At 34.2% G+C, this 8,665-nt stretch overlaps 2 long non-coding RNA genes across 3 annotated transcripts; both read left to right on the forward strand.

Annotated features, from left to right (window-relative positions):
* Positions 2,251-3,378, forward strand: LOC110271917. Its single transcript, XR_002362777.1, has 2 exons — positions 2,251-2,725; positions 2,936-3,378. It is a non-coding gene; the product is annotated as an uncharacterized LOC110271917 (long non-coding RNA).
* LOC110271916 lies at positions 4,693-6,400 on the forward strand. 2 transcript variants are annotated; one of them, XR_002362776.1, is made up of 2 exons: positions 4,693-5,396; positions 6,197-6,400. It is a non-coding gene; the product is annotated as an uncharacterized LOC110271916 (long non-coding RNA). The 2 variants fall into 2 exon arrangements; XR_002362775.1 differs by having other exon boundaries at positions 4,695-5,168.

The raw sequence follows: 8,665 nt of genomic DNA on the forward strand, positions 1-8,665 counted from the left end.
AAAAAAAGAATGTATTAACTAAAGGGATCTTTGTCATAGGAGAGCAGAGGGTAAAGATAAAGAAAAAGCTTTAAAAGACTATCTACCACAGGAGAGCAGATGTGACCTTATTTGGGCCTTAGTGCCAAATGTATAGTGGGGACGCCCACATATTGAGAACTGTTTTCCAGATGTAAGCATATTGAAATACATTTAAAACACATTATATGTGGCCTAACCGTAAGACTTTTATGCACACTGTATGCATCTGAAAAGCCATATCTAGGACTTGTGCCCAGGTAATGTCGGGAGCGGATAGGCAACCGACACATGAGCTCATGGCCTGTGATAGGAATGACATGCATCATCCTTGTTGCACATTTGCATTTTACTTGATGATATGAAATTAATTGTGTTTATGCATTCTTTAATTGTATACTGAATTATTATGACTGGTTACTTCTCTATGAATCTTGTATCATTGGCTGTGAATCAAATTAAACTGTGATAATCCCGACTTAACTAACTACATTCGACCCTACTAAGAACTCCCCAGTTCTTACCCCCTATTTTCACCCTATAGATGGGGACGAAGGTACCTTTCCATGATCTCTAAGAAGTTTTCGATTACGGGGATTTCAATCTACCCGCATGTACATACTTCAAAATCGCCAGAGAAAAGGACTAAAAGGAGGACCATAGGGTCGCTATTGTTTTGAAGCCGTCTTGTTTAGTCACAACTAAAGATCTAGAGTGTCTTTCCCTCACTTTTGTGGTCTTAACAGGGACTAGGCTTATAGAGAGAATTAGGCTAGTATGGGTTTCAGTTTAGAGGCTTTTTTTTTAATAGGCCAGAATCTGAAATGTCATATGTATATATATGTATTTGTGAGATGCTTACGAATATTTCTATAATATCTTGTGGCTGTTATTATATCTGTTGTTGATGTGTGTTGACTTAACGTTTTGCTAAAAGAAAAAGTTTTTTTAAAAATCGACAACGTATTAACTACGATCAGGCTCATATTTATTAAATAATAGATAATAATTAGGAAGGCAAGTGGTGACACTCGGTTTTCAATACGATCATGACGTACTAAAAATTGGGTCGTTACACCAACTGCGGGCTGCGTTGATGTGGACCATTAACAACTTTTTTGCATACAGCATGTTGTCAGGTTGGTCCACTTAGGGAAGAATGGCATGCCCCATTTGTATGGAGGATACGAAGGCATTTTGCTTGCCAAATGAGGGTAAGAATTCATGGTTTGATTGCCATCAAAGATTTATCGACTTTGATCATTCTTTTCGGTGCAATAGGGACTCGTTCAAAAAGAATACAACTGAACACGAAGAGACACTCGTAAAATTGAATGGTAGGCAAGTTTGACATCGCGTCAGTAGAATCCCAAGAATCGTCGAAAACGGGACAAGTTTGAGACCTCTAGGATATGGCAGGGAGCATAATTGGATTAAACGGAGTATATTTTGGGAGTTTTCTTATTGGAGAGACAACTTGGTTCGACATTGTCTTGATGTGATGCATATTGAGAAAAATGTGTTCGATAATATCATGCACACAGTAATGGACGATGAGAAAATAAAGGATAATGATAAGGCACGATTAGACTTGATGAACATTTGCAGGCGGTCAGATTTGAACTTAAAGAGACTTGATAACAGGAGGTGGGTTAAACCAAAGGCGGTGTTCACTGAAGGATCAGAGGCAAAATGTTTATACTGGATTAGGGGATTGAGGTTTTCTGATGGTTACGCCTCTAACTTGAGCAGGTGTGCCAACGTGTCACAGGGTAGCTTGCTGGATTGAAGAGTCATGATTGTCACGTATTCATGGAGTCTTTGCTCCCGGTCATGTTCAGAGAACTTCCAACCAACATCTGAAAATCTCTCACAGACATAAGTGAGTTCTTTAGGGAGTTATGTGCTACCAAACTTAGCATTAATGATCTCACAGTTATGGACAAAAATATTCCCATGATACTTTGTAAGCTAGAGAGGATATTCCCTCCATCCTTTTTTGACATTATGGAATAGTTAGCAATCCACCTACCCTTCCAAGCACTACTATGTGGGCCGGTCCAATTTTTGTGGATGTACCCATTTGAAAGGATGATTGGTTTATTCAAGTGCACCGTGAAGAACATGGCTCAGATTGAGGGCAGCATATGCGAATCATTCCTAGCTAAAGAAACATCCGCATTTTGCTCATTCTATTTCTAGCCTCATGTTGAGTCATGTAGAATAAAGGTTGCACTACAAGAAAAATATGTTTTAGCGACAAACTTTTAGTAGCAATAATATAATAGCCACTAATTCTTTAATTTAAGTTATGTTTTTGCGGCAATTATATATTTGCCATTGTTACTATATATTATAATGGCAATTGTCATAATTGCCACTAATAAATATAAAAAAAGCTTTTTTAATGAAAAATTTTAGTGGCCATAGCATTATAGCCAGTATTATTCTTATTAAAATTACTAAAATTATACTATATTAACAATTATCATTATTACCATTAATAAATATAAAAAACAATTTTTTTACTAAAAAATTTGTAGTGTAAGAGATTCAGAGAAAGAGATTTAGAGAGATCTTAATCTCACCGCGGAAGCCCCTCATAGCCGGTGTTGCCACCCTCGCCACCGCAGTTCAGATCGAGCCAAGGCGCCTCCTCCACCAACGCATCTCCAGATCTGGTAGCAACGCCTTCTTCGCAAACGAGGTTTGTCGCTACATTCATCTCTTATCTTTTCTGCTCTGCCATTGCCGATCTCTCACCTTCACAATACCATACCTCCGCCGCTTGCACCGCCATCGGTTGCACCGCCGGTAGATATTTTTCCCTTATTTTTTAGATTTTTGTTTTTCATTTTATATTTTTGTTAATTCTGAAATTCTGCAAGATTTTGGTGTTGTTGTCGTTGTCGCTCAGCTTGCTCTCCATGGCCACCATGTGAAGTAGGCTCTGACGACACAACACCAGCAGCATCACACACGACTTCCTCCTCAGGTAGCAGCGGCGATGACATTGGTTTAAAGACTCACCTTTCTTCGATTAATGTTTGTTTCACCAGCCCTGCTTGATTAATTACGTTTTCGGTTACTTGTAAGTCTAATTTCTGTTTGATTATGTCAATTCTCTTTTATTATATGGTTTGAAACTCTCTATTATGTCAATTCATTCTTGATCTCAGTTCAAAATTTTTTTGAAGATCTTCTGGATATTTAAAAAACATACTCTGCTATTATAAAGATCTATTTATTTAGTTTTTAGTTTTACTTTGAGTTTTGACTGATTTCTGTTTCAATGTATTGTAATGTTGGTATGCAAATTAGTGTTGTTGGTTCTGCACTGGTTCCTGTTTGATTTGGATAGGTAGCAAGCATTTGGAATGATGCTTTAATGTGCTTGAAATTCTGATAGTCTGATAAACTGTGACCATGGCTTGATCTCTCTAATTGTAAATAGAAAATTCAATAGCATCCGTCATCTTTGGAATATTCTATGTTAATGTTGATGACATCAAATGACCTAAAATTCGAAGTGACTTTCTGCTCTTTTTTCAAATTTATCATTTCCATGCATCACATCTGTTATGAGTTTCTATTTTCTTCACCCTTTCATTTTTCTTTTGTGCATGAGAAATAGTTTTGTGGATTTCATATTATGCGGTTTGATTTTATGGCATGACCGTTAGAGAATTGGGTTTATTTGATACTGTTCTGGACTCATTGGCTCAATGCTTTTCTAGAAATACTAGTGAAATTAAGGTTTATTTTTGTCATTCATTGGTATTGTCCCTATTGTATTTACACTTCATCTCCTTCTAGATTATTCTTATGAAAACTGGTCGTAGTGTAAGCATTTGTCCAGCCGTTTCCCATTTCCTTTGTACTGGCTTTACAGAGATATGAATCACCATCAAACGTCTTATACATGCCAGATATGAAACTCTTAGTAACGAAGACAATGCTTTCCAAGAATAGAGATACCGAAGATATTTCTAAAAGTGAAAAGTCTTTTCTGGAAAAGGATCTTGAAGCAGCTCTTGACTCATTTGACAATCTTTTTTGCTGACGCTGTCTTGTAAGCCTTTTATCCCTTGGGGGTATTAAATAGCCTTCATTTTCTTTTGCTCTTTTTATCTCGCCAGCAGTCCTAATGTCAATTTTCACCTTTTCAGGTTTTCGATTGCCGATTACATGGATGTTCCCAGGATCTTGTCTTCCCCGTAAGTTTTATTGATAGGTTATTATCTTCATGAATTTTCTTGCATATTTCTTGACTCAATAAATTTAACAGGCTGAGAAGCAACCTCTGGAACCCTCTTGATACTAAAAATGAACCATATGGGCTAAATTGTTTTAAATCGATATACAGTCTCTGCTTTTGATTTGTTTGAAGAATTTTTTGAAACAGATTACTTAAGGTTCTTGAATTATTTTAGGTACTTAAATCAGGAAGATTTTTCAATGCTACCTCTTCTGCCTAGGTTGATGTTGAATAGAAATGTTCAGGTGGTTCTTTATCTAGGAAGAAATCTTCTACTAAAAGGCGAATAAAATGCAGCTAAAGTGAAAGTGCCTTGGAAAGCTCTTGAAAAAGGACTGCTAGAGATAGGAATGGAGATATTTTGGAGAAACAGGTCAGCATATGCTTGGGTCAAATGTATTACCAGTGCCTTTTCGGATGGTTACTTTCATGTGTTGGACCCCTAATCTTCATCTTCGATTTGTTCATGATGTTCAAAGACTTGGATGACAAGAGAGTAAGTTACTTTATTCCATTAACATAGATCTATTTTCTTTTCCAATTTTATTTAATCTTGCTTGTGTAATAATTAATTAACTCCATAGTTTAGTTAATTTGTATGTTATTATTACATATATTTGCTTCTTTTTTTTAAATAATATTTGCTTATTTAGGATGTGTATATATATAGGAGCAACACCAAAATTGGTTCTTCAATTGAAGAATATCAAAGGTTTAAGTATTGCTCATGTCGAGTCATTTACAGGTATATATATGAAGTTACATAATTGTTATCACAACCTGAATTTGAATCTTTTAATTTGGTTAATTTCTTTTATTTTCATCTATCTATTTCTTTTTTTTTTTTTTCAGATGTACAAGAGCAAGAAGATAGAGGACACAAATCATCAAGGTACATATATATAAAATATTTAGTTTAATTTTTTTAATTACTCTTTGCAAGATTATCAATGAGTAATTAGGATTACATTTGTGCTTAATTGCAAACCTAATGAATTTGATTATGTGTGTGTATATATATGACAGTAGTAAAGGCTGATCATCATAGGCTTCTAATAGAAAATGGAGAGACAAATAATGTTTATAATCTCAGCCAGTTTCCCATGCTTCAAAGTTATAGGTATACGCACATTAGCTTCACCACATTAATTAATTTAATTAATTCAAATTCCCTCAAATATTTTTTTATTATTTCTCATAATCATTGTAAATAATTACCTTACAAACGTATAACCGTTTTCTTATATAAGTAAATAGATTTATAGTTAGCTTTATTTGCTCTTGGAATGAGTAAATAAAAATCAAATTGTAAAAAAGAAATAATTAGACATAAAGGAGGCGCATGTCTATATAATAAAAGACAGCAGAAATAGGCAGTGCAACTTAAGAAAACCATAGCACATGATGCACTTTAGTTAGCTTTTGTACAGTTGACCATGTTGATGGCTGCAACTAGTAACTAGTAACTAAATGTTTAATTAAAATATGAATTCATTACTTTGTCCATTATTGTTGGTATCATACTCAGTTGAGCTACTTTTTGTTTCATAGTTTCATTAGCAGAACCTTTTGGTTTTATCTCTATAATCTTTGAGCGTCAGAGAGTTCAAATTTTTAAGTTTAATTAATCACTAATCAGATTCATTCCTTTTCTTGTAGCAAACAAAACATGTACCTTCTAATTGTATTAAATGTTTTTTTGATGTCATGAGTCCTGATACTATTTGCATGATGCTGATTTTTCTCCCAAATTTTCTAATATGCTTTAGTTTGTTTTCATGTACCCTCTCAAGTTTGTAATTGATTTACGATGCTATCCTTTTGGTCATGTTTAAGTAATATCCAGCTCTCATTTTACATGCAAGAAGAGACTATTTACTATGATAACTGACCTTCCAACAATATTTGATGTTGTTACAGGAATGGGAAAGACATCAGCTTCTAATCATAGCAGTAACAAATTTAGGCTAAAAATGAAAGTTAGGCTACTTTTAAATTCTTAGATCAATTGCTAAAAACGAAAGTTAGGCTACTTTTCAAGGTGCAACTTTAGATCATTGCTAACACTTGTATTTTTACATTGATGTAATATAGTTATAGGCTTGTAGCATTTTTTGTTGTTTAGATTTGTAACATGATTTATTAATTTTCAAGAGAAATTCGTGTATCAATATTTTGAATTTAATGAAATATCTCATTTTGTAATAATTAATTTCAATATATTTATATTATGCATAATAATAATAATTATAATAATAATAATAATAATAATAATAATAATTGTTGTTGTTGTTGTTGTTGTTGTTGTTGTTGTTGTTGTTAAAAATAATTGAAATTCTAAAAAAAAAGATAATTTGTTGCTTCTAAAAAAATGAGTATAATATAACTAAAAAAAATTTTAAGATTTTATGAGCAATAGTAATGGCAACTAAAAGTAAATAACATTACAATTTTAGAATTATTTTTAGTGGCCATCTAAATTGCCGGTAAAATGGGTTTTGGCGGCAATAGTAATGGCCACTAAAAGTGAATAACATTGCAATTTTAGAATTACTTTTGGTGGCCATTTAAATTGCCAAGAAAATGGCCGCTAAAAGTTATATGCTTTTTGCAGCCATTAAAAAGGTCTTTACTGGCAAATGTTATAATTGTCGCTAAAATCTTTTAGCAACAAAGCATAAGATGGCTAATGTCTAATTGCCGGTAAATGTATTAGCGGCTATATTTATTGCCGCTAAAAGCAAAATAAATGGCCGCTAAAAGTGATTTTTCTTGTAGTATTGCAAGGAACGATGAGAGGGGAGAATCATCATCGGGTGGAACAACATACCCAATCTTTGCTCCTAAAGGAGCTGCAATGGATGCGGGCAGTGACTACTGGTTAGAGCAGAAGGAAATCGATGCTGCATATCTACATATGTTGCTTAACTATGACCAGATTTCACAGTACCTCATGTGAGTTTTTTAAGTCCTCGTAAATATTGCAATCAGTAACATTATAACTTCTTAATCTAATAAAAGCTTCTTTATCCTATTCTATCATATAGGTTATTCCAAGAGAAAAATTCTAATACCTCATCGAATAACTTTGCACATTGGTTCAGAGAATATGTTAGCGTGCATCTATAACAGATTTGGAACTAGTTGCACTTAGTTAGGGCCCAATGAATAATGACACTAGCTACTTGATGTACACTGTTAATGAATATCAGTTCCATACCTTACAGTGGCCGATTGGGAAGAAAATAAATAACACTGGAGTTTGGGTTCATGGGATTTCAGGTGGTGGTCATTCTAATTAGTTTAGTGTGTTGCACAATATAATTAAATTAGAATATTTCTGTCGCACTACGTAGAAGGTGTGCATGTTTAAATGTGAATGCTATAATCCAGGTTTGCGACAAGGAACACAAAAGCACAAGGACTACGATATCACAAAAGTTAATGTAACCAGGAAATATAGGCACTACGATCCTTTTATTCTACATCAAAATGCACGACAGGTGTACTTTTTGCTTTATCTAGGTTCATGCAAGTCTAGTTGGGTAGTTGTGATTAAGACTAAGCCTAGAGACCGCATCAAGTTTGATGATAGGACAGAATGTCAAGAACCATACTAGATTGATTACCTAACTCTTTCAAAAATAGTGGTTGATACCGGTGAGTCGATTACCCTTCGCTCGGCTGTTATGGATGATGATATCATTGACCTTGTAATACATGAAGATGCACTACCACAACAGGACGATAATCTTCAAGAAGAAGATGGGTCGACAGCGACGAAGAAGAGGAAGACGAGTTTGGTGATCAGGAAACTACCTCGAAAGAGGAGGATGGTGAACCAGAGGAAGAAGATGATGAATCTGAATAGAGTTAATATAAATATAGTTCTTTGATATGTATAATTCTTTACCAAACTTTGAGAAGAGTGTAATATAATTAACATTGTTCCAGATATATCAACCACCATCATTTCGTATTTTTACTGTGTACGTTTGAGATTTCACATTAGGTTTAAATGATTATGTAAAACACTGCTTCGATTATGCTATTATCAGGGTATGCAATAAATAGACAAAAAATGATTATGTAAAAAAATAAAAAATACTACCGTCTGAATTTACCGACGGTAACAGCCTATTATTTTTAAATCTCCAAAATAAATTCCATCGGATTCATTCGACGGTAACATGGCGCAGATACTTACTGCATGGCGCTAACATTACTGTTGGATTAATCCAACTGTAACTTTCATAAGAATGCGTTATCCTACCACCTATATTTTGTCGCTAATTCCGATGAAAATTTGCGCCGAATGCTAAAATGTCGGCAGTAACTATTTACAAGTGAGGCTTATATCATCGCATTTATTTCGCTGTTAAATTCGAT

Source organism: Arachis ipaensis, chromosome B05 (genome assembly GCF_000816755.2).
Source record: "Arachis ipaensis cultivar K30076 chromosome B05, Araip1.1, whole genome shotgun sequence".
Taxonomy (NCBI): domain Eukaryota; kingdom Viridiplantae; phylum Streptophyta; class Magnoliopsida; order Fabales; family Fabaceae; genus Arachis; species Arachis ipaensis.